General features: G+C 38.6%; 1 protein-coding gene across 10 annotated transcripts in view; it reads right to left on the bottom strand.

Moving 5' to 3' along the window:
• Positions 1-25,744, bottom strand: part of CSRNP3 (cysteine and serine rich nuclear protein 3) — a 107,246-nt gene that overhangs the window by 39,450 nt on the left and 42,052 nt on the right. Inside the window, exon 1 of one of the 10 annotated variants that reach the window (XM_010406856.4) lies at positions 8,543-8,911. The exons of 7 other annotated variants lie outside the window; for them this stretch is intronic. The gene's annotated coding sequence lies outside the window, so the exon portion shown is untranslated. Of the gene's footprint in view, positions 1-6,859; positions 7,035-7,147; positions 7,172-8,542; positions 8,912-25,744 lie in introns of those variants that run through there. 2 more of the 10 variants (XM_039554897.1, XM_010406857.4) reach the window with 2 other exon arrangements.

Here is a 25,744-nt window from a genome sequence, read left to right as displayed (position 1 = left end):
AATAGCAAAGCCATGCTCTGTCATGATCACTGGAGGCCAGTTATAAAGGAGAAGGTATACAAAGCAGATATTAAAAAATACAGGTGTCCTCAAAGTTGAGTGTTACCATTTAGTGGTGTTCATCTACGCGATGCATCTGATCATATAGCTAAAGTTTTGCATTAGCTCAGCTCACTTTGAACGAGCAGCAAAAGCAGATCAGCTGTACTAATTTACACAGCTTCTGAGCAGAACTAATCTGCAGAGCAGAACACTGCCCTAACACAGACCATTTTTAGTACCCCTGTGAATACGTCTTTAGCTTCAACAGGCATCTTGGAAGTGTAAATACACATTGCTTTGTATTTATCAAAATAAATACACAGTAGAGGGTCATACGATGGAAAAATTATGCTATTCAGTAATTATTCATTACTTAACTGCAAATTTTGTTGCTCTTCTAACCTAGGTTTTCTTTTGTCATACACTGGTACAATTTAATCATGTATATACATTTAACAGACATGTTTACTATGGTTTACCAAATATTGGCAGTAAGAATTCATCACAGAGGTGGCATGAAAAAGGGTCTTAGCTTATTATGCACCAAATCCTGTGATATTAAAGACCTGCCTGTGCACAGCCAGCAGCCATTTGTGTTTCAGTACTGCTGCAGCGTTTAACCATAGACATGCTCAGCACGTTCCCTAATGGACACTGTTTCAACTTTCCCCAGTTCAGTGTTCAAATTCCAGCCTGGCAGATGATTTCGTGCAACCTCATGCCTTTGCCTTGTCACATCCACCCAAAAAGGCACAGCTACAGGAATACCTTCTCCTATTCCTATGCAAGCAGTGACAGATCTGGGAGACTCCAGCAGTCTCCAGGTTCAGTGAGGGAACACAGGAAAAACAGTGTGGAGCCCTGATACTTCAACAGTCAGATCATATTCTTCCAACTTGAATAACAAGACATTCAAAATTTATGGTATGAGCTTGGTTCTTTGCATCCAACAACTCATAAGCAACCAATCAAAAGATTTTGGGCTGATGGGCTTTTTATTTTTTTCCTTTTTTTTTTCTTCTCTCCTTTTTATTAAGCACCAAAAGCATAAAAATCTCCCATAACAGCTTGTTTTTATCTTTTTAATAAATGCTGACATTAGAAAGAACATAATTAACCCAATTCTCTAATAAAATCACCGTGCTGTGCACATTTTTAAGACACCAAGTAAATATTTGGCACAGCTCTTTGCAGTCATGTAAAGTTACAGACTGGCTTCTCTGGAAGCCGAAACTCTGTTGCTATTTTGTACTATAAAGCTGAAATAAAATGGTAGAAGGTAAACAGCAGCTAGGAAATCACCAGAAAACCTATTATTTTTGCCAGCAGAAATGTCTGACGAAGAATGAAACAGGCCCCTAAAAACAAGAACAATTTTGGTCAGCAGGAGCCAACATTCAATTGCCACCAATGAAATGAACATACCTCCATGGGCATGACAGTAAAATCATGACTTCAATCAAGGCTTGGCCTCAAGTAAAGCCAAAATTAGTAAAAATACGTTTAAGTGCATTTTTCTTCCTAGAGAATAAAGTCAATAAAACTATTTGTACTGGAAAATATAAATTATTAATATCTACTGGAAGGCTGTGATGTTTTGAAATTACTATCTTCAAAAATAGCTTTATGGCTATAATAATTCAAGCTTTCTATCTAGATCAAGGACAACACACACAACCAAAATATAATGTTACAATCTGCATTTTTCATGCACACCCAAGACAGTCCTAAGTAGGCATTCAGACCCACAAAAAATGACACAAAAATAAAAGATGCGAAATTGCTATTTGTTTCTAGGATTTGTTTTTTGACTTCACACCATACATACTGTATCTATTCAACTATGAAAAACGACACATTTATTTTTAAAAAACCTGGAGATTTTTAGAAATAATATTATTTTAAAATTAAACACTGAGGAGGGAAATTCACCAAAAAAATCCCCCGTAACATTCACAACAAATTACTGAATGCAGGAAACATGAATTTATACAGCACAACTGTGAAGTTTTCTTCTGCCACGGACATATATGTAGAGCATTGACAATTCATCTTCTCTTCTAAAAACAGCACAAGGTAAAAATAAGCTACTCAGTTATCAGCTAAAAATGAATTTAATTTCAAGTTTACAAAAAAAAAAAAGAGGAAAAAATCTGAGAAACCATTGCAACTTGATTACTTATGGATTTGTCTCCTCTGGATGGATTACCCAAGGCACGGTATGAGGGCTGCTTCACTGATTCTCTTCCCCAGAGTCATGGTGTTTAAGCTTTCCTCTATGTGGTTTCTTTGATAATCAGGGTCTTAGAGTGCAAATTGTTTTTTACTGGTGTGAACTAGCAATCTCTCTTTCCCATCTCACCACCCATTTCCACAATACTTGAAGAACATTGACTGCTTCTGCTTCAAGCTCAGCTGATATAAGCTAACAGGTTAAAAAAATTAATTAGGAAAACATGATAGACATATTGAACAATATGATGGGCACAGAGAAAGCATAACTGCATAAACCTAATTTCCTTAAGAAATGAGTCAAAAAGATCAGCTACACTTAAGATATCAAAGTCCCAGATTTGGTGACCATGGTATCACAGAATGAGATGTTTTTATGAAGATGGACAAAATATGTGTAATCAATAAACATTTCTCTATAAGCCAGTGTAATTTCAATAACTGAAAACATCAAAAAGGATTTTTAAAGCATATATTCAATTACACACAAAATTTCCAATAGTAATGTCATATTTGTGGCCAGGAAAAATTACCCACAGGTCTTTATTCACCTGTACATGTGTACCCGTGTACAATCAACACAAAGGCACCCAAAGGAAGGGCCTATGGTGTTAACATGACAGACCACAGTAAGACTAACTTAAAATTACATTCCAGGTTGTGTTAAAATTGGATGTTGACTCTCTTCACTTTTTTTTCATACTAAAGAAAATCGGGAGTTTATGCCTGTAGTGACTTGTATACTAATAAACATGTCTATGAATTCTTTTCAGTTCACTTTATAATTCAAAGCTTAAAATTTTACTAGAAAGCTGACAGAAAAGCTGAAGGTCTAATAATAAGTATGTACCCATCCAATTCCCAAGGCACTCCAGTCACTGAGACAGTGATGAATAGAAGCTAAGCAGCGAGCCCACTCCCACCTCATTGCCTGACTTGTAAGCACCTTATGACCGACCATTCAGCACCACTTCAGCCAGGGGAGTCCGCTGGCTCAAAATTAATTATCTGCCCTACACTCTCCTGAAAAGCACTGCTGCGAAGGTATGTGGTTTACACTTCCAACCTGAGGTTGTTTTTTTTTTTAATTTGATATATTTAGCTTTCTTAAATCTCTGTTCACTCTGTCTTTTCCAAAGAAGCTGAGATAAGAAGGTTAATACTGTGCAATTTTCACTTTTCCCTTTTATTGTAGAAAGTTGTTTGTTTAGAAGGAAGAGTGGGTGAGGAGGGCATAATAGTAAACAACTGAGAAACTTAATTGAAAGCTACAAAGTTAAAACTCTGGCTACTCTGAAAGTGAATGCTTCTATAAAGGCTCTGGTATAACAAGAGCGCAAAACAATGGCAACTCTGCAAGTCAATTCCCCCCTAAGTCGTGGGGTTTCCCTCCCTACCCCCAAAATAAAATATTTAAAGGACAAAAATGTTTGCTTGAGAATAGCCTGCTCAGCTGTCACAGCTCATGTTGGAAGTAAGCAGTGCTATCATCTGTTGTCCACACTAAAAACAATTAACAAATACATTTTGTGGTTTCAACATTTCTTGTTCACCCTGTTACCCCCCCACAAATAGCATTTCCTAGAGATGGCTATCGCTTAGGAAGTGCAGTTAAAAACATCTGTAATCCAACTTCCTTTTTAACATATTCATGATACATTAAAAGCAGACTGTTCAATAACAACAAAGAACAGATTTTAAATCACTGAGCAGTTCATCATCAAATTCATATCCCTATTCAAAAAACCCAACCTCCTCCTGAAGCCACCACCATGTCAGGCTATTTCACCCTCCCAGAAGGATCAGCCGGCTGCCTCTCAGGTGGGATGTGCCCGCAGACACCGCACAGCCCTGACCCCCCTCAAAGGCAGCCCGGGGAGATGTGTTTGCAATGGAAGCCTTCTTGCCCGAGCTGGGATCCCCAGCAGGGAGGGCTGGGGCCGGTCTGTGGCCCTGCCCCTCCACAGCTCCCTCGGTGTGCGGCAGCGGCCGCAGAGGCCCCGCGGCAGCCCCGGCACCAGAGCGCGGCCCGGGCCCAGCGCGCAGCCTTACCCCGCCAGCAGCACCGACGCGAAACACCGCTTATTTACAGGCATGCACAGAAATGATTTGCCAAAATTAAATAAATAAATGTAATGAAGGGGCAGCATGCTAATGAGAGCTACAAATACCACAGAGGCTTATTTACTCCGCAGCCTTCCCCTACACAATGGTAGCATTCCTTGCATTTCCTCATCAAAATCCAACAGCCTACGTGAGATGCTGAAGCTACAATCGCTAAATGATGTTGTAGTTCCTGCCCGTATCCCTCAGAACGACTGATGAGGGTCAGGCTCCATACTATGCAGCCCACATTTCCTACTTCACATTAGACAATGGAATAAATATGCAAATCCCTACTGCTTATGAAAGAGCAGGATACAAACCAGCCTCAAAATAAATCAGGACTTCAAGTTACATATTCCATGACATTATTTATTAAGTACTACCCAAAAGCCACGTATCTTTTAATCCGAAAGCCTAAATGCAAGTTGTCCAATGAATTTTGATGCTAGATTTTAAGAAGTATCCTTGCTTATACTTTTTGCATTTAAGCATAGAAAAACCTTAAAAAACTCAAGTATCTCCTCTTCCTTTTATCCTTAACTTCACAATATGTAACTTGTCTACTTACATACATTAAGTGAGTTTTCCATCAAAATGTTATGGTGATACATGCTTTTATTCCTTTTCCCACTTTCCCTATTTCATTGTGGAAAAATTATACGAAGTGATGGAAAACTGAAGCAGAGGTGCTGAAAATGCAAACCTCTTTTGTTAGGGTGGGTTATAAGACTAGAGATAGGGGAGCTGTAGGAGAGAATCATATGCAAATGTTAAGGAAAAAAAAGGCCACAATTTTCCAGTTTGATTTTTCTTTTTTTGGTAGCAATTATTCACATTTCCCATTTATCACAAATTTCACTAGAATACTGTATCCATATCTGTAGAGAGATGGAGAAATTAAAGACATGCTATTTATCTCAGAGCTGTTTAATCTAGTAAATATTTTTGGCTTCTGTACATTTATAGATGAGTTGTATCTGTCTTTTATCTACATTCAATCCCCTTTCCAAGGTCAAAAAAGCCAACAAAAGAGCAATGAAGCAACAGTGATCAAAACTCACTGGTAGGACTTCAAATGGTATCAGCATTTTAAAGACATGATGGTGTTTGGAGAAGTTTTATTGAGGAAAGGTCGCATCTATAATCCAGTTTTTCCTCACCATATCTGGCTCAGAGCAACGATAAAAAGAGATACTGACAGACTACATGTAAATTTATCTTCAAGGTATCTGTACCAATCTTGCAAAAGATTATAGCTGCCTCGCTTCAGCCTAGCCTTCCACCTGCTTGTTCAAAGGGAAGACAACTCTAAACTTCAAGGTTCAGTTACTAGAAGTACATTTTAAAAGCAAGTAAAAGTTTTAGATGACACCATCATCTGTTGCTATCTCAGAGAAAATATTTAAGCTGTGGAATTAATTTCCAAAAATTTGCCATTGTGTACTCTAAACCATGACTTACGTGTCTTCAATTAATATTGAACTTAAACTTCATTTAGTCAACTACTGCATCTGTCCAAAGCAAGATGTTTTACAGTAAATGCAAATTCCTCTTTCTGATAAACAAATGAGACCAAAAAAGTAAGACGTGCAGTAAACACTGCACCCTCAAACCAAAACCCTGCACACCAGACTTGGGCTCCCCACATTCAGAAGTAAATTAAGACAGTACAATTAACACAAAACTTTAGTAACATGAGAGATCAAAATCATGCCTCTGTCTCCAAAATACCGGACACATACGTAAAGATTTGGTTCTATTTATGATTCTTAAAGAGACTCAGTAGCCATCATTCCAATTGCAGCACAAAATGTTTACATAAACCACACTTTCAATAGTTTAGATGGGGTAAAGAAAAGTGTGTCTGAAAATTACCATAACTTGGTAGCAACACAAACACCTTTCTGCTTCAGGATCTTCTTCTTTAAGATTTCTTAAATAACTTGATACTGGGAGTGTTTTAGAGTATTAAGTGCCTGATCCACAGGCAAAACGTTTGGTTTTTAGTTTCCTGCCTATATAAATGGATAAGACAGGTGTACTTCAAAGTTGTGATTCCATTGTAACAGTGGGAATGCTGTTCTGTAGGGATGCCCCTATTGTTATTTCACTGCACACTGTTAATTTTATCTCTGTATGTACTTACTATAAGTACCTAACTGCCTCATAAATCTAAATTTAAAATCCAGTGTACTCATTTTAGACAAATATAGCAATTCTATGATAATTACATGACTGTATACTGCTATATTTTCTCCATTTAAATTAGCATAGAGTGACATGTTCAGTGTTATCCAATCTGATGGTACATACTGAAGGCACTACTGCGGTATTACCAGGGTTCTCTGTTAAATAAATAGCTGCACATAAGTACGATGAAAAAGTACTTTTACATATCCTTTCTGATCTATTGTCTAAAACATCAACAGGCCTGCGTTCTGAGATGCCAAGCTGTATCGGGATTTTAATATAAAATTACCTTTTGCAGGAGACCCGTTTTAAAGCAGACACTGCAGAGCACCTTCCCTTAGGTATCAACAATATTTGCAACTGGAAATTCATGCCCTTAAAGCCAAAGCACATTTCCGACTGCCAAAGCGCGCGGGCTGCGCGGCCCCAGCCGCAGCAGAGGCAGCGGAGGCAGCCGCGGCCCCGCCCGGGCCCCGTGTCCGGGCCGCGCTCCCGCGGAGGGGCAGGCGCGGCCGCTCCGGCCCCGGCACAACGCGGGGCCGCCGCCCGGCCCGCGCCCCGCCCGCGCCCGCCGTACCTGCCCGCGCCCCTCCGCGCCGCGCCGCCGCCGCCCCGCCCCCGCATTTGCATGGCGCGGCCCCGCCCCGCCGCGGGGCATGCTGGGCACCGTCCCCCGCCCCTCGCCCCGGGCCCCGCCGGAGCCGGGCGGCAGCGCCCGCGCCCCCCGCCCCGAACCGGGCGACAGCCGCCCGCCCGCCCGCCCGCCGCGGCTGTTTCCAGGGAGACCCTCTCCCCCCGCCCCCGGCTCTGCAGCCGCAGCCCGGGCTTCCTTTCCCTTCTCCCTTTCTTTAATTGCAGAGGGCAGGGAGCGCGGGCAGCGCGGGCTCCGCTGTGCGCGCAGCCCCGCACAAAAGCGAACCCGTACGGACAGACGGGAACGCATCGCTCCAGCCCCGGCTGCGCAGCGCCGGGCCCTGCGCCTCCCGCACCGCCACAGCATAAACGTGGTATTTATAAAGCACTTTTCTCCACTGAAATCATAAGTACACATGAAAGAAGATCCTGTTCCCTACGTTTCGAATTTTGTTTTATTTCCCCAATCGCTTTTCAAGGGCTCCATTTTTTTTCCTGCTGAAATACTCCCCCAAAAATCAGCATATCTAATTCGCGATCTCCAGCACTCAGAAAAGAAAGGGAAAAAACCCCAAACGCAGTACTGTAAAGAGATTTAAGGATTAAAACTTTTACATGGTTAATTTCTACATGATGTGATACCACAGAGAATTTGCACGTCTATCCTCTGTAAGACAAACACAGGCCACAGAAATCTTTGGGAGCAGTTTTCAAAAAACAAAATAATTATGCATAATTAAATAAGAACTACTACGAGATATAATTACTTGCTCGAAGAATAACAACATTTTGCATTAATACTAGAGTGAAATGCATGCAGAGGGTTATAATGTATCACTACCGTGTGTGTACAAATGCATTAAAAATAACACAAAACACCACTTCCAAAAATTTCCAAAAAGAATGTGGAGGAAAAAAAGCCCAAGTAAGTGCACTGTTAGATATGCTCTAATGTTACATTATTTTTAATCAAACACAAACACTACAGATCTCCCACTGAGAAAGAATTAGTCTCAAATACATAGCAGAATAATAGATTGTTGTTACTAAATATTTTATGATATTGGTAAATGACCCATCTAGCATAAATTTATTTTTACTTGCTACCCCATTTTTCATGCACAATTGAAGTTTGAATTGCATAGGAATAATGGTAAAAACATTTTTACAATGAATTTGATCACAGAACTTACACAATTTATTTAGCTTGGTATCACAGTGATCCAATCCCACCTTACAAAATGAAAAAAACCTGCCTTTATTAACAATAAAGAAATAGAAAAACCCCCATTTATATTTAAAACACTGAAGTGTGTGAAGAATCTATAAAACAACTGACCTGTTCAAATTGTTGTTTTTCCAATCCATGCACTGTTTTTATTAATTAGGAACCAAACCAGATTGATCGTCATTTTATAACGTTTGACATATTCACTGTCTTCCCACTTCCAGCAGAATCTTCTTAAATTTCCCAGCACTGTGTTTTATTGCTGGTACCATATGCTTTATTGTTCAGCCACAAGAGCTTCACTCTGCACAAAGACTCATTACCTACTGCTTGCTGAGCAGCTTCGGGCTCTCTGAGGCTGCCTGTGTGATCACATGGGAGTTTTGTCTGAGAAAGCCAGGCATGCCACTGATTTCACCGGCTACGGATATTTTTATCAGCTGAGGTCTACTATGAGGAAGGAATAACAAATTCTAAGGCTTCTTTAGTTCATTAAGACAGCAGTTGTTATGGAAATCCCCTCAACTTTTTTTTCTTTTAATTATTATTATCACTCGCACTGTAACACTGGTCCAAGAAGAAATTCAAGAGATTTGTTAAAAGTAATTTTTTCTTGTGGGGAGTGGCACAAGCCATGCGTTGTCCGCATCGCTCTGCACACAGTACACACTGAAATTAATATTCCAAAGAGGTAATGTTTTGCCAACACTTAATCTGCCAGTGTTTATCCTTTATGTGGAGGACGAGCTTCCAAATGAAAAATGGTACCTAAAAAGCAGCCCCTTGATTTAAATTTGTCTCATCAGTCAAGGGCATTATCCTGTAATCTTTGGTCATAAAATGAGTTTTGCTAGCTTTAGTGAGACTACTCAGGTGAATAAGAATTGGCCATTTGAGCAGGGATTACTCTCAAATCCAAGTGACAAATTATGTAATACAATGAAGTCTAATCTCTTCTTGGTAATAGTTGGTGATGCTCTGGGGTTTGTTTCGTGTGTGTGTGTGCGTGTGTTTGGTCAGTTGGCTTGGGTTCTGTTGTTTATTTTAAACAAAAAATTATAAATATAAATAAAATTTTATAATGGTTGAAAACTTAATATTTACCTGAGTATTTCATGTTAGAATAAGTGAATATCGAAATTCAAATTACAGAAGCCCTTACAAAAAAAGGTTAATATTAATTATTTTTTTCACTGATCCATTATCAGTATCAGGGTTCCACGCTAGAATATTTGGAGATAGCTTGATTGCTACTGCAGAGTGAATTCCCTGAGTATTCTAATTTAAAACTAGCTTTCTACAAACAGCTAGTGATGATAAATGAACATCTCTCCTCCACCCTGAAAACTCATACTGAACACGCAATTATCCATAATATTAACATTGCGAAGATGCAGCTATTCTACAAAACAGTCAATTATCTCTAGAATAATTCAGAGCATTTTGATAACATATGATAGCAAAAGAAACTGTTTTCTCATTAACATTCCACAAATGAAATACCTCTTTTTTCTATCTAAGATCTCTCTCATTAGAATAAATGACAGCTTGTAGCTCATGGTTGGCATTATTCTGGTCCTATCAAAGTCAGTGGAAGTTTTGCTGCTGATTTGCATGGAAGAAGGGACAAGCATGACTAACAGATTCATTCGCCTTACCGTGTTGTCATGCAAATCAATGACAAAACTCATTTCTGTATTGTTCTTGGCATCTTGCTCGGTTTGTATTATTAAGGTTTTGTAACAGTTGATATGCAGTCTCTGTGATTCCACTGAATTATACAAGATGGTTAGTAACGGATTCAGAATTACTCACAACTAAATCCAGTAATGAATATCTTCTAGGCTCTCACATTCATTTCAGTTTTTAAAAAATGCCATTATCAAGAATGAGTGTACTTTGAAGTGCCACCATTTCATCTACCCAAAGACACAGACCGAGCAGATGTTTTGTGGCTGAGAACCTTCCGCATCTCTTAGGCGGGAAACACTACTGTGTGTACATTAATGAGAAGAAATGAAAGCACACTAGAAGGAGTGCTAACGAACAGCTGGTTTAGCTACAGCTATGCATATTTTTTTCCCCTGGCGATACCACTGATGATGTCACAATGCTGGTGTAGGAGGACATAAACAAAAGGCAGGCATTTTTGCTGCAGTAGCACTAGGGGAAAAAAGAAAACCCAAATGTTTGACAGATGGAAAGAACAAAAACTGGTCAGGAAAAGAGTACTATCATCACATTTTTCTGTGTGTTGTTATATACACTATGGAACAGTTCTCAAATCCTGAAAGGTGGTTAGAGGAAGACGTGTTCAAGGACATGATACAGTTAAACCAGTTAGCAGCAAAGTGTTGTTTCTGCAGGAGACAATAGCAGCAAGCAGTCTCCATGCTGAGAGGCACCCTCAGTTAATCACTTCCTCAAGGTTGGTGGGGGGAGGGAGGGAAGCTTCAATGCTCCATAGTGGAATTTTGAATTTCCTAATTATAACTTGACATTTTTAGGTAGCTAAATTATATTCCATCCCATCCTCTCTTCTTACTGGGTTACAAAATAGAAGGAAGTCTTTGTCAGAGACACATTGCTGAATTTCTGCCCAAGCATACTATTGAGGAAAGGCATTTTTGCCATCACAAAAGGGATTATGGATCACCCAAGAGATTCACAGAAGCCAAAACCTAGGCCTCCCTTGTCACTCCACAGTAGGATGAGGTTCAAATGAGACAATATTTTCTGATACCCCTCCTGTAACAGCCAGGATTTCTTCAAGAGAATCCAAATTCACCTCTTCTTGAAACAACAGTGGGAGAATGCAAATGCTTAGCAGTCTCTTCCACCAAGGGTCTCCCACGGGAATCAAGGTAAGCAAGGGCTCTCTTTTCTCTAATAAAAGGTTCTTTGTGAATCCAAACGGAAACAGAATCAAGAATCTGCTGACCATCTGTAAATAAGGGTAAACTGTCAGATCCCACATCTACTTTGTAAGAAAAGCAATTAATAGGAACATTCTTATGCTTTCCCATTTCACAGAAGCTACAGCAAAAGTGAGTGAGCTGGCTAAGGAAATTTGGACTCTGAGTAATTACCATCATTAATAAGGAATAATTTTATAAATCCTGGTTTATTTTATAAATTAATTTTATAATTAAGTTTTAATTTTATAAATCCTGGTTACTCGATATGCATTTACACGTGAGTACTTTTATAAAGGTTAAATGCATTGAAATACATATCTTGGACAGAATTTAAAAACAAACAAAAAACCCCCCAAAAAACCCCAAAAGACCCAAAACCAGCCATGTATCACAAACCAGACTAAGCCTGTGATTTGAACTTCAAATCGTTTCCACCTTATATAACTACATTATTTTGTTGGGTATCACACTTAATCTGCTGTTCCGTATCCTGATCCATAATTGGATGAATCACATATGAATCAAAAAAATTATGGGAAGAGCACTGTTCAACATCATGAAACAAAAAAGGGGCAACTTGCACTCAGTGCCTTGTTATTCTAAAGGTTGGACTCCTGTACCTTGCAATAAAATGCAAGAGGTCCAGTTTCTCCAAGTACACCAGAAATGTAATAACTTCCATACCAGTTGAGTAAACAGAGGATTTTGCTGAAACTTTTACAGTCTTCTAGTGACAAAAAAGATTGAAGTCCAGGATTTATAAAATGTGTTCAGTGGACCATGCATGCTCTACTCCAGCTCTGTACAAACAGCATGGTTTTTATGCCATGGTTTCCAATTTATGAGCTACAGCAGCAGCAGCAGCAGCAGCTCTAAATGCCTCAGCACTGGCTTTCAGGTTTGGAAATAGATGATTTGTGGTCACTTCTTCGGTAAGATCTATAAACCTTGCCCATGCAAACTCCTCTAAATTGAATTCAGGATGAGGCATAGCTGCAAACTGTCCAGGGAACTCTGCCATTACAGAAGTTGTACAGAGTTAAAAAAGCTCACCTAAGAGAAAATACTGTGATATTAATTAAAGTTAACATCAGTAACACTGGGGTAGGATAATCTCAAGTATAAATTCTACATATTTCTTTGCAGACCAAATATAATTTAATCAAATAAGTTTCCTCACCCTGGACCCAAATGTCCTGCTTTCTCTAGATACACCACAGTCCCAGCTAAACTATCTTCAAGTAGTGTCAAGTTAACTATTCAGTTCCAAATACTGGAGCTTGATAGATTTCTATAGCCTGCCATAACAAGAACAATGACATACTTTGGGTTCCTGAACTGCACAAAAAGGAAAATACTACTCATTCATAAATGGCATTCTCAACGAAGAAATATCACCATGTTTTGAAATAAGAGTCTAGTCAGTGAAATGAATGGAAATAGACAAAATCTGTTTGGAAGGTGATGTCCTCAGATCAACAGACGGATGGAGAAAGCAGCTTATAACTGAGGGGCAGGCCTGTGAGCAGCTGTTCTGATTTCTGGCACTCGAGCAATCCCATCACCTGACTTCATACAGTGGCGCCTGGCATGTCAGTGTAAGGCTGCCAGTGCCGTCCTTCACTCCCACATCTGGCACCCTTACCCTGCAATGTCAATTTAAAGGACACCATCTATAGTTTGCTTTTTTTTCCTGACTCTTAATATCTGCTTGACCAGAGGCAACTTCTTAAATCATGCGGTAAAAGCTGGCACAGAGTAAGAGTGAATTCTCTTCACACATACTGTGGGGTAAAGCACAGCATACCCCTTCCCAATGATTTTTTAGTACAACAGGTCTCAAAACCAAGATATTTTTAATGATACATTCTTGCTATATCTTACATAAACTACGTTTTTCCAAGATAAAATTAACCTCTTCCAGGCTGATATCTCAGAGGAGAGCACACTTCCTTCCAGAAAACAGCGCTGAAAAATATTATGCTTTAGAAGAGCTACTGTACGCAAACAAAAATATTCCTCTGCAGTAAACACATAAGAGTTTCTTTCTTCTTTCACAACCTTTCTCAAAACTGATAGTTAACTACCAAAACCAAAGAAATATTAGCTTTGACAGGCAAACTATTGTACTGAGAGGTGTATAGCCAAGTAGCAAAAGAATCTCTGGACTGCTGTTGCATTAGATGATGTGAATAATCACAGCAAATAATTAATAACATAATGCTTCATACAGCCATCGTTCGAAATGCCAGATGAGCATGGATTCTTTCAAATAAAACAAAGTAAGTTCTACTTGAAAGAGCAAAGTGGTCATTCTCTTGACAAAGACAAAAAGAAAAGAAAAGAAAAAATAAAGACTTAGAAGAAGTCAGATACTTGAAGAGAAATGGCCTGTTCTATCTTGTATGGCTTCATAAGCCAGCTTTTCTCCATCCAGTTTCCATGACACCTCAGACATTCCAACATGATCCATGCTGAGGAGTAATTCAGAACTACCTACAGCTATGCCTGGTGTGGTTAGAAATTGTAAGTCACAAACAGAAGAAACAAAGGTGCCTTTTGGTTTAACATACTTCTTACTCCACCCCTTTCCCGTGCTTGGTCACTAAGCACACCTTTTCTCATAGTATCATTTTCCAACTTACAAATTTCACTTGGCTGTTGACCAGTAAAAGTTTAAAATTAAATAAAATTAGGAGATAGTTGAAGCAAGCATGATAGCTAGTATTTTCTCTCTCCAACTGTTTGATTCTTCTAGTTCCCTTTTATGTACTGTAGTAAACCAAAAAGAAGCTTACTGAGTCAATGCAGTTGGAACAGGAAAAAAATCCAGGCAGAAGGAAGCAGACTGTCCTTCCTTACTGGACTTGTCATCAACAGAACTTCCTAAAGCACCACTGTTGCTAAACCAGCAACATTACCTCATTCCTTGTTTTCTCAGCTTCCACAGTGGAGCAGACAAGCTCTCTAGTTTTCATCTTCCACAGGAAGATGAATTTTTTATTGTTACAATCTTCAAATTTGTTCCCATCTACCATAAACACGAGTATTTTAATTTGAGCTGAGACAGATGAAAAGATATACCAGACACACAGACATATCAAAGCAGCAATGTAAATAGGTTTTTACATTTTTATAGCAGTTAGTTTATGAAGCATTCCAACTTAAAGAACAAGACTTTTCAACATACTATATAGAATAAAATACATAATGATACATAGTGGACTTCCAATCTAATAGACAAGAAGATACCTAAATTCTAAAATAAAAGGTACCTGCCTTGAATTACTAAACATCAGCTTAGGATCTCATTCCACAGGAAGTGAATCTGCTACAACACTTCTTCCCACCTTTGTACATTCCACTACAACACAATCATTTAAAGCTTGAAAAAATACTGGTTGTAAGGTAGATTTTCACTGTTTCAAATAACCTTTAAAGCATAGAAACTGATTCCTCTTTAATAATTCTGTCCATTTCCATTTGGCCAGCATTGATTTCTTGCCCTTATGTGTATCCAGCAGAGCTTGAAAATAATTTTTATTTACTTCTTTGTTTGTCTACCAGCATCAGTGATAACATCAGCACAGCAGTGGGAATTTTATTGCTTATGCTGAGTCTTCTCTACCAGCAGAACATAACACAATTCCTCCCCAGCACCCCCTCCCCACACACCCCAAATGTTCCATGGCAGTAGCCAACATAAATAAAAGTAAAAGTCTTTTGCAGGTAATTCCCCTTCTCCTACCCTAAAAAACACAGTAATGATTTCACTTACCTTAAAATCAGTGTTAAAAAATTAGATGAAAAATCTTTCCGTATATTTTAGCATCCAAAATAATTTTCCTAGCACATATATGCAATTTCCATCAAGTTAAAAGCTGAACTGCTGTACTTTTACAGCAAACTTTTTATTATGTCGTTGGTCATTCTAAGGCTTCAGAAAGTACATGAGTCAGCAGTGTGCACTCACAGCCCACAAAGCCAAGTGCACCAAAGGAGGAGTGGCCAGCAGGTCACAGGAGGTGATTCTGTCCCTCTGCTGTCAGAAGAGTCCACCTGTGGAACTGAGGCCAGCTCTGGGATCCTCAGCACAAGAAAGACACAGACCTGTTAGAGCAGGTCCTGAGGAGAGCCACAGATCATCAGAGGGCTGGAGAACATCTACTGTGAGGACAGGCTGAGAGAATTGGGGCTGTTCAGCCTGGAGAAGAGATTACTTCAGGAAGATCTCATTGTACTTAAAAGGGGCTTATAAAAAAGAGGGAGGGTCATTTTTCACATGGACAGATAGTAATAGGGCAAGAGGGAACTGTTTTAAACTAGAACAGGGGAGATTTAGATTAGACATAAGGAAGAAATTCTTTAGTCAGAGGATAGCGAGGCACTGGAACAGGCTGCCCAGAGAAGTTGTTGACGTCCCCTCCCTGGAAGTGTTCAAGGTCAGGTTGCATAGGGCTTTGAGCAATTTGTTCTAAGTGGGTAGCATCCCTGTCCATGGCAGAGGGCTTTGAATTAAAAGATCTTTAAGGTCCCTTCCAACTCAAGTCTACGATTCTATTCTATGAAAGTAAGCCAGTCCAATTCAGAAATATGCTTTCTAAGGAACACTGACTGTCATTTCTTTCATGTAGGAAGAAGATGGATAGCAGTATTTAAATAACCACATTCATATTAGCAAATCAGTGGACAGTTGCAGAGATCAAAGTGGACTGATTTATAATTTGATTACATAGTTTTCAGCTGCTGTTCAAAGACAAAGTTCAAAACACTGTGGTTTTGGTCTAACTTTCCAAGAGCATAAAGGGTTTAAGTGTAGTAGCCACGTGCTCTGAGACTGTGCAAGGATCAACATTTCTGCAACATGATCAAGTCTGGAAGTTCTTTTGTAGAAGTAGTTATTGAGTGACTGTTTTATCTAAGAGCTCTACCTAAAAGGGATCAGAACTAAATAAAGACTTTAATTAGAGCATTTTATAGCTCAAATATCTTTCAAGATTTCAGCATTTCAGAATCCATCATGATTTTTTTTTTAAATTAAACTGTTTGAAACCTACCTGCTGCAGAAGTTAATGTTTCAGTTAGACTTTTTGTTCGCAATATTAAGTTGACACACTTATCACCCTGACAGCAGTACAATAGCCAAGGGCTGAGGATGTCAGGCTACAGTCCCTAAAGACTGCAGCCTCATTATTCAACATATTTTCCAGTGAACACCTTAAAAAAGTAAATCAGTTTTTCAACCAGGATTACATGCAAATACTTTGTATAAGGATCACCAATTTATGGCACAGACAAAACTGTAGGGACCGCAGATACCACCTGGAAGTGGTGGTCTGATACAAAGTTGCATCATCTGACAGTTTCCCCTGTTGCAGAAAAGGAGCAATTACCAACTCGGTGTGGTTTTTGACATCCCTGCAATGATTGTGATTTCTCAAAGGGATTTATTCTTTTGGCCTAACATCTTTAAGCACTGAGGATAATATTGTTTCCATCATAATATTTTTCCTTTTAGGAACATGAGGACCATGTTTATTTCTGCTATATTAAGTTGAGATAATACTAGGCTTGTCAGATATTTAGAAATAGTGTAGTCAGTGTGTCTGTTTTGACCTTTCAGGTCACAGCAAAGGTGCAAGCTGACAGCACCAGCTGTCATTTGCTGTTAAGGGACTTTTACCACATCAACAGCTCCAAGCTCATAGGGGAACTCACCAGTTTTGTGACTGAAGAGCAGAAGAGTCAAGATCCTTGGTTCTCTCTTTCCATCTTCCAGAGTGGGCAGATTTCAGTGACACTAGCACTGTTCCAGCTGCCTGCCTGGAATTGCTCTCCTGCCCTTTGTCCACTTACAAAGGCTCTAGGATACAGGACTGCAAATACAGACTTCAGCCATTTAAGATTTCAAGAAATATAGAGGTTTGCCAGTGCCAACTGTTTTACTTTTTAAGAGCAAAAGACATTCTCACTGCCCTGGATGTCTTGGATTGAGAGAAAGGAGTGGCCCATTTACATTCAGAAAACATGTTCTGTGTCATTTACAATGGCAATGAGTTCATAACTGTACAGTATGTATCCTGCAGTTCTCTTACTATCTCCAGCACTGTGAGAATTCCTGAAAAGCTGTCACATTTAGCTTGCTACATACTTACAACAGCAAATTGGTACATGCTCTGTGCTGATCTTCTTACTGTTTTCTGTAGCTGCAAAATTGCAAACAACTCGAAAATTTCTTTATGATCATAATCAGAGAGAAAGAGACCCAGATCAACAACTGCCAGCCTTGTCGTGACATGCAGTGTGTCAAGCAATGATATAGGCAGTTTGCAGAGAACAGCACTATGTTGAAGTAGACAAGCTGAGATGAGTGGGAAAAGCAAAACCTTTGAGGACAAGAGAAGGGGGTCAGAGACACAAAAGCCTGCCTACTTTTCTAGCTGCAGAAGTTAATCTAATTTAAAAATACTAATTTCCCCACAAACCTTGCCTGATGCCTTAAATTATTATACCAAAACAATGACAGTATTTACAACCTTAAAAGCGATATATAACCTAATATATAATCTTAGAAGCTAAGTATCTTAAATGTCAAGCAGGAAGCAAATAGGGATTCAGGACCTAGTGTTGCAGAGAAAACAAAGAGCTACCACTTGTCATCCTGTAACAGTTATTTTTGCATGACAATTGACAATTTTATACACATAATGGCAAAGGCAAGTTTTAAAAAAGATTTTAAGAAACAATTAAATACATTTGCAGGAAATGCTCCAAAACATTCAAAACAGCATGGGATTTGAAAATTTTAAAAGCCACCAGTATCAGTGAACCCTGACTGGTAAGTGGACAGGAAAAGATCAAAAACTTGCCTCTATTTCAAGAGGCAGAGACAAAGAATGCACATTTATGACAGTACAAAGTGATGCTAATGGGGATACAAATGGATGCATCAGCAGGTCACAGTAACATCACTTTTAAAGCAATATTGAGATATATGCAAGAACCCATTTTTTAAGGCCAGAATTTTGTGATACTGAGGTGGAAATTGCTAAAACGTCTGGATTGGAATTTTTTTTTTTTTTGCTTCACAGATGAGTACAGTCAACTGTCTTGGAGAAGAGACAAACTGCTTATTGGAAAACAATCTTACAATAAAAATCTGAGAGGGATACATATGTTGTTAGCATAGACATTATACATGAGCTTTTCTTTTTTTTAGATTAACCATAAAAAGTACAGATGGGAATGAAAAGGCCACTAAAAATATAACTTTATAGATATTTGTAAGATATAGAAGGAAAAAAGTGACTTTTCAAAAATAAACTTAGTGGCAATTAGAAGAATAAAAGAACCAAGAGTGGAAAAAAGCACAGGCAACCCAACATTTCAGAAGATGAAATATAGTAAATTCTTGAAGATGAACTGTGAAGGATGAGGCAAAAATGTTTATTTTGAGATCTAAGAAATATATTTTTATCTGAAAATAAGGCACATGGGTCCTAAAGTAAATGAATGACAGAGAAAAACTAATTGAATGAGAATACCAGAAATACCATACTGTGGCACTGAGGGCCAATTTATGCTAGGAACATAATTATCCATTAAAAAAGAAAAAGCAATAAAAAGGAATTCCCTTGCATCCCAACCCTCCAGCAAATGCAGTGGCAAAATTCACAAAGTGCAAAGTGCACTGAGCAAGACGTGCAAAACTGAAAGGTTTCACTCTGCTATACAAAACCAGAGAATTTGGTAAAAATATACCAGTGACCTCAGACTACTATCAGTGGGGGTGGGGAATGCCAAAACCCGAAACACCAGACAAGCTGACAGCTGAGTCAAATACAGCCAGAACCAGAACTGAAAATTCCTGCCTGTCTGCACACCCAGTGTTTTGTTCCACGCATACAAATAAGGTGAATCTGCCAGTGATATCCAACACTACGGTCTCTATCCAACACCCAGTCATCAGCCAAAGTCAAATCTTCTGAAAACAAGCCCAAAAGTTGTGAGGCCCACATATTAAATGTCAAACAAAATGTAGAGGAATTTTTTACTACACAATGGGTAACCAACGAGGACTCTCAAGCCATAGCCAGACTGCATACAATTCAGCAGTAGGAAGAAAAACTGGTAACAAATAGGATGCTGAGCACTTAATAAATGCTACACTATTGCTATTTTCAGTATAAAGATGTTATTAGTACTTTAACTAATGGTTGTATTTCACAGCTTTTCTCTGGATTGTAAAAAGAACCTACTGAACTCCTAGCATTGGACTAGCAATAGAGATGTGAAAGTAGTTTGCGTAATCAGTTGGATCCTGAAATCCATTTGTAACAAGGACTTCTGTGAGACTGAGCAGTTTAACTACTCCATACCTAGCATCTCCATTTGAAAAAACAAAATAAAATTTTTAAGAAACTGATCAAACATCTTACTGTTACTTATCCCACAATTGTGCTTTTAGTGGTTACAAGTAAAAGGTTTGCTTCAAGACCACCAGTTACAGAGAACCTGTTTCATTGAACAAGTCAAAACAATTAGAGAGAAAATATTTCGCACTTTCAGCAGTAACAGAGGTAGGGGGGGAAGGAAAATTATACTGGCAAGTCTGGAAATTTAAGCCTGATATGAACTTCAGGATTCTATTTCTAAGTTAGATCAGTAAGTGGATGGGAAAGTACTGTTTCTTCTGATACAGGGTGATATCCTGCCACTTGAATTTAAAAGACAAAATAAATTCTCCAGATGGGAAAAATTTAAAGCATCTAGCAGTATTTTAGTACGCATGAAGCGGTTAAAAGCCATTTATTCCTCCTCTCAAAGATAATCCCTACTAATTGCTCTAGTTGTGGAAATACATTTTGTGGAAAAGGATAATGAAGCCTACTTGTCAAATTGCTCATGTCATTATTTCACTACAGAATGCAAATACTATAGCCAGACCCATTCCCAGCATGCTGAATATCAGCCTACAGAAAAGGACCCTTGCATAAGCCACTCTGACCCTTCTTGCCAGTTTCTTCTGACCTTTCTGACCTCATTAGACTGGTATAAAGAAAATAAAGGAGCTGTTGGGTACTCTTGATGGATTAGAAATAACAAGAATGTGTCTAGGACTTACTTAAGTACTAAACTGGACCACTGAATTATAATGCTTTTCAAACAATCAAAAGGATAACAGGGACAGTGATGAAGAAATAGAGGTAGAAATAAATAGATTCTTAAAATATTGTGAATAGTATGCTTTTTGGAAATTGTTTATCAGCATCCTTAACTACTTATTCTGCTGCCACTTTAGAGGGTTGATTTTTTAAGGCCCCATTTGAGTGAGAACAAATATTAAAAAACAATGGTCCCAGTACAATTATTCTTATTAAGCATCAATCCAACTTAAGCACCTTGCTGAAAGAGGGCTTTAATCTCCTCTGGTCAGATTTATTTAACGAATTCTTGAAATTCCCAAAGGAAGGAAACTCTAGAGGATAGAATGCAAGTCTCTGAATTCCCTGTGTCACATTTCAAACACTATATCATACTATCAACAAAATCTGTGTCTTACCAGACAAAAGGGTAGAGATACTATCAAAGAGCTTATTCTTTCCATAATACATACCTTCTCCAGTGGAATTACTTTGGATTTTTAAACTGTCTCCCAACCCTGAAATGGACAAGTCATGCATTTTTATAGCTTACATCATAAGCAGTACAAAACCTACAAATTAATTTTGGTCTCTAGATAGTGGATTTTGCCATCCCAAATAAACAGTTATTTATTTATTTTTAGCTAGTACTGGCATCTGAGTAAAACCCTGAAAAAGGAAACCACAGACCACAACTTATAACAAAACCCCCAAGTTCTACAACATCAATTTTGTGGCAATTTCAACATGGGACACATGCCTTTTTATCTTTTTATTCTGTATTTCTAATTTCTAGGGAAAAAAGTGCTATGAGGGAATTTATAGTCACAGAAATCTTCCAAGTTCTCATCTATTGTGATTTCTAATTAAAAACTCTTGAATTTAACCACTGGAAAGTATTTATGGGAAGAGAAGAATTTTTCCTTTATATGCTTAACTACTCCTAAAAGAAGGCACAAGTAGGTAGGTTGACCTCAGCCAAAGGGTTCAGGCTTTATTATGCTATGCATTAAAATGCAGGCACTATCACATAAAATTAAATTATGTTCTTTTTAAAAATAAGACTATGTCATCATTTGTTCCTGAAATATCCTCTGTTCAGCTGTCTTGCAGTTTTATAGATCCTGACGTGGGAAAACTGTTGCATTTGTGATAGTGGTGATTGTCCCCTTCAGAAATTTATAGCCTTTGGTAAATCTCTGTATGTCTCACATCTCTCCTGTGCCGAGTGCACAACCCAGCCCTGAGCCAGCACCACTGGAGAGGCTGCAAACAATGCATTTGTGCAGGAACTCTCATTGGGCTTCATCCCCATGAGCTAAAACATCTTAAAGCAGCCACTGAATCCAGATACTGTCATACTGCACGCAGAGCTAAGTTAGATGACACCACGGTTAAAACACAATCAGGTTGCTAGCACAGATTTCACAGTTGCTGTATCTGGGCAGCTGTTCTAGCACAATTGGATTAGTGATTTATGCTGTCTCTCCACTCTCCCCATTTTAAGACTGAGATTTGAACATGTAAATTTTTCATCCTCATCACTCTTCAGACCTTGTGAATGCAAAGTCATTTCAAGACCTGTAGAAGTGTTTTTGTTTGTCTTTTGTTTGGGGGATTGTTTCCTTTGTTGTGGTGGTAGTCTTTTCCCCTTTGTTGTTAGCCAGGGATTGTGGTGTGAAGATAAATGGTGGACAAGGACCTTGTGTTTGGATATTTAAAATAAACAAACAGAAAAGCCCAACAATAAAGCAAACCAACCAACCAACCAACCAAAATCAAAGCAGAATTGTAATCAGCTAGCAATTCCTTCCTCTTATGTGTGATATGGGTAAAACCTGTTTCTTCAAAATTGTGTTTGTCATCTTACGTCTTACATTTCTATCATTTGTCTGCCCTGTAGCTGAAAGAGAAATTCAAAGATCCCACCTATTTGAGGTTAAATTATTAATTTTCCCAGCTTGACCTTGTTTTGGAATAAGCTTATTCCTATGAATTAGCTACAGCAGTTAACCTGCCACTTAAAGAGCACATAGAACAAAATTTCTCTTCACAAAACAAAGGGCAAGGTGAGCAAACAACAAAAAACCCACCATGCCTGCTCTTTTATCATTTTACCTATACCATTATCTCATGTATTAGATAGGTTACTTATGTTATTTACTAAATAAAGCCCAGAGAAAGAATCCCCTTCCAACTCATCTCCTACATAGACCAGAAACCTAACTCTGAGTACCAGAGGGAGAAGCAGGGAGGGGGTGGGAACTCCTATCCTTCCTCCACATCTCAGATCAAACAATATGACAAATTGTCACACTTAGACCCACAAAAACCAGACAGGTTTAATGTCTGCATTCGTATAATGGTTAACCCCTAAATCAAACAGCTGACCCTTCAGAAGAAGGGTTACCTACACTCATGCTTTCTGATTCTTCCTTCATCAGTACATGTACCATTTAAAAGTAACATTCTAATAACAAACAAGTAAAAGATAAATACCCGTTTTCCAATATCCGAGAAAAGCTTACATGAAATTATGAATTAGTTATCCAAGAGAAGATGCTATCATTGTTTTCTTGCTATTTATCAAGCATTTTAAGTTACTTTGTGAAATTATTAAAATATTATGCTGATTACACACAGTTCTCCTGAATACCACTTGAGGTGTGTTGGCCAGCTCTTTGTAGCTGAATAAATCATATCCCTCACTTCCAGTCTCTGGAAAAAATAAATCACACCATGATGTGACAATTAAAATAAAAGCCTTGAAAGTACCTCTTCAGATAACTTGGTGTTTCCTTTTCCAAAATATTAAACAGCTGATACTTTTGCAAGCAAGTGACAAAGGATGCAAATATACAATAATTAACTTATTTACAAACATGTACAATAAGTTAGGAACATTTTACCTGCATAAATCTAATTACACTGGAAGTTGCTGATGTATACTAATCCAATAGGTTTCAGCATGAATTTTAAGCATTTTTAAACACAAAGGTGCAGCTGGAAAACTGATTTTTTTTTTACTTACGTTCTTCCAAAATTGCTAACCAAAATCTCTGCAGAGATGTAAAATATAGCATCATGTTTTGTACCATCAAATGGTACAAAAATTAAATTGGGCCTGTATAACTGTAGAGATATATGCACGTGAATAACTGCTACTGTACTAATGACCTTGTGATCTCAAAGAACGCCAGTTTCTCTCAGGAGATTTTTAGACCTCTGAAATCATGTTTTCAGTCTGTAGACATTTCCTTAATCTGTACTTAAAAAAATGAAATTCATGTCTCGTTACTGTTAAGATGATACCAACAAACTCTTAGAATTGCTATCAAAAATTATGTGATGTCAGATGCAGACTCACAGAATTAACAGAAAATTCCATTTGTTTGCAATGAAACCAAGTTACCACATCAGGGTGAAAAAATTCAGAACAGCATATCGATATATAAAAAATAAATGATCATACAACCTTTGAGCACACAGCCAGTATGCACATTTGATTTCTGGTACACATGAGGTAATTCTGCTCTGACACAACAGGGAGTCTGAAAACCTTCCTGTATTTCACGGAGCAGGGCAAAATTCAGTAATTGCAAGGACAATTAAACATTAATCCTGCTTACCATGGCAGGTGACAGACTTGCCATCTGTTGAAGTCCTTAAAGTGAGGTTGGATGTCTTTCTAAAAGACGTTTTTGGATATAGTTTTTAGAAAAGCAAAACTAAAAACAAACTAACATTTAATCCATACTGCAAAATTGTGGTCATCATATAGGTAGAAGGGACTGGTGGCACAAGGCAGTGACAGTACCAGCTCTGCCATTAGAAATGCCTGTTTGTGCCTGTCATGGTTTAACCCCAGCCAGCAGCCAAGCCCCGGGCAGCCACTCGCTCACTGCCCCACCAGCAGGATTGGGAAGAGAATCGAAAGGTAAAAGCTGGAAAACGCATGGGTTTAACAGGGAAAGAAAAGGCCACACATGCAAGCAGAGCAAACCAAGGAACTGATTCACTGCCTCCCATGGGTAGGCAGACTCAGCCATCTCCAGGAGGGCAAGACCCCATCAAGGGTAAGGTTACTTGGGAAGACAAATGCCTTCTTCCTTCTCTCCCCCACTTTATATGCTGAACATGCTGTCATGTGGTCTGGAATGTCCCTTTGGTCAGTTGGGGTCACCTGTCCCAGCTGTGTCTCCTCCCAGCCTCCCAGGCACCCCAGCCCCCTCGCCAGCGTGGCCGTACAAGGAGCAGAAAGGACCTTGGCTCTGTGTAAGCCCTGCCCAGCAATAATGAAACACCTCTTGGGAATCAGGGCTGCAACGCTTGCTCTTGCGACATTCTCTTTAAAGGATACATAAGAATTTTTAGGATCAAAATGATTTGAGAAAAAAAGTATTTGATCATGATACAGAAGTGTAGGTGATAATTAAATTCTGCATCATAAAGACAAACTAGATCAACTCCCAAAAGCATTTAGTACTGCTGTTTCACACAAGTAATTAATATTTCTTGCCAATAGTACTGCTGCTGTTTGCATGTATCAGAGTGCATACAGATGGACATAGAGCACACAATTTAAGCTTTCTGAAGCAAAAAAGAAGATAACAAATAAAAAATGTTTTATTTTTTGAGGTATGCAAACACATGAGTCTATAGCTAATCTAATAACACATGACTGAAGTGATGGTGCAAAGCATGCTGTGCAGCATGGATGAAACTGAGTGGGCCGTATAAAATTCAAAGCAATAAACAGGCTACAAAAGATGCGTGGGCAGAGAGGAGAAAGTGGAAAATATAGGAGAAATTGGAAGGTGGTTCCATTATCAGCTGCAGGATGCATATGATGTATGGGAACAGTGAGGAAGAACTGCAAAATATGGATCTGAATAGATTCACTTCAGCCTTTAGTAGTCCCGCGAAGTGCCATGATAGACTCTCACGGCTATGAGAGGGTTTTAGTAATTAGCAGGCGATCCATTAAGTTACGAAAAAAAATTTGGTTTCAAAATGATTTGAGGAAAAAAAGGTTTTGATCATGATATTTTTCTTTTTCCCTTATGTTTCTATTGTAGATTTCTCTTTCATTTATGTGAAACTAAAGATTCCTTCCCACTATAAAACACACTAAACAATTCAAAGTAAAACAGTGCATTTATCTGAAGACTACCGAAGTCACTCCAATAAAAAAAAAAAAAAAAAGTAAATCCTTTCTCGAAGAACCTATTTTAACAAAATAAAAAACAGGC

Source organism: Corvus cornix, chromosome 7 (assembly GCF_000738735.6).
Source record: "Corvus cornix cornix isolate S_Up_H32 chromosome 7, ASM73873v5, whole genome shotgun sequence".
NCBI lineage: Eukaryota > Metazoa > Chordata > Aves > Passeriformes > Corvidae > Corvus > Corvus cornix.
Note: the sequence above shows the minus strand (reverse complement) of the source record. Positions and strands in the feature narration are given on the sequence as shown.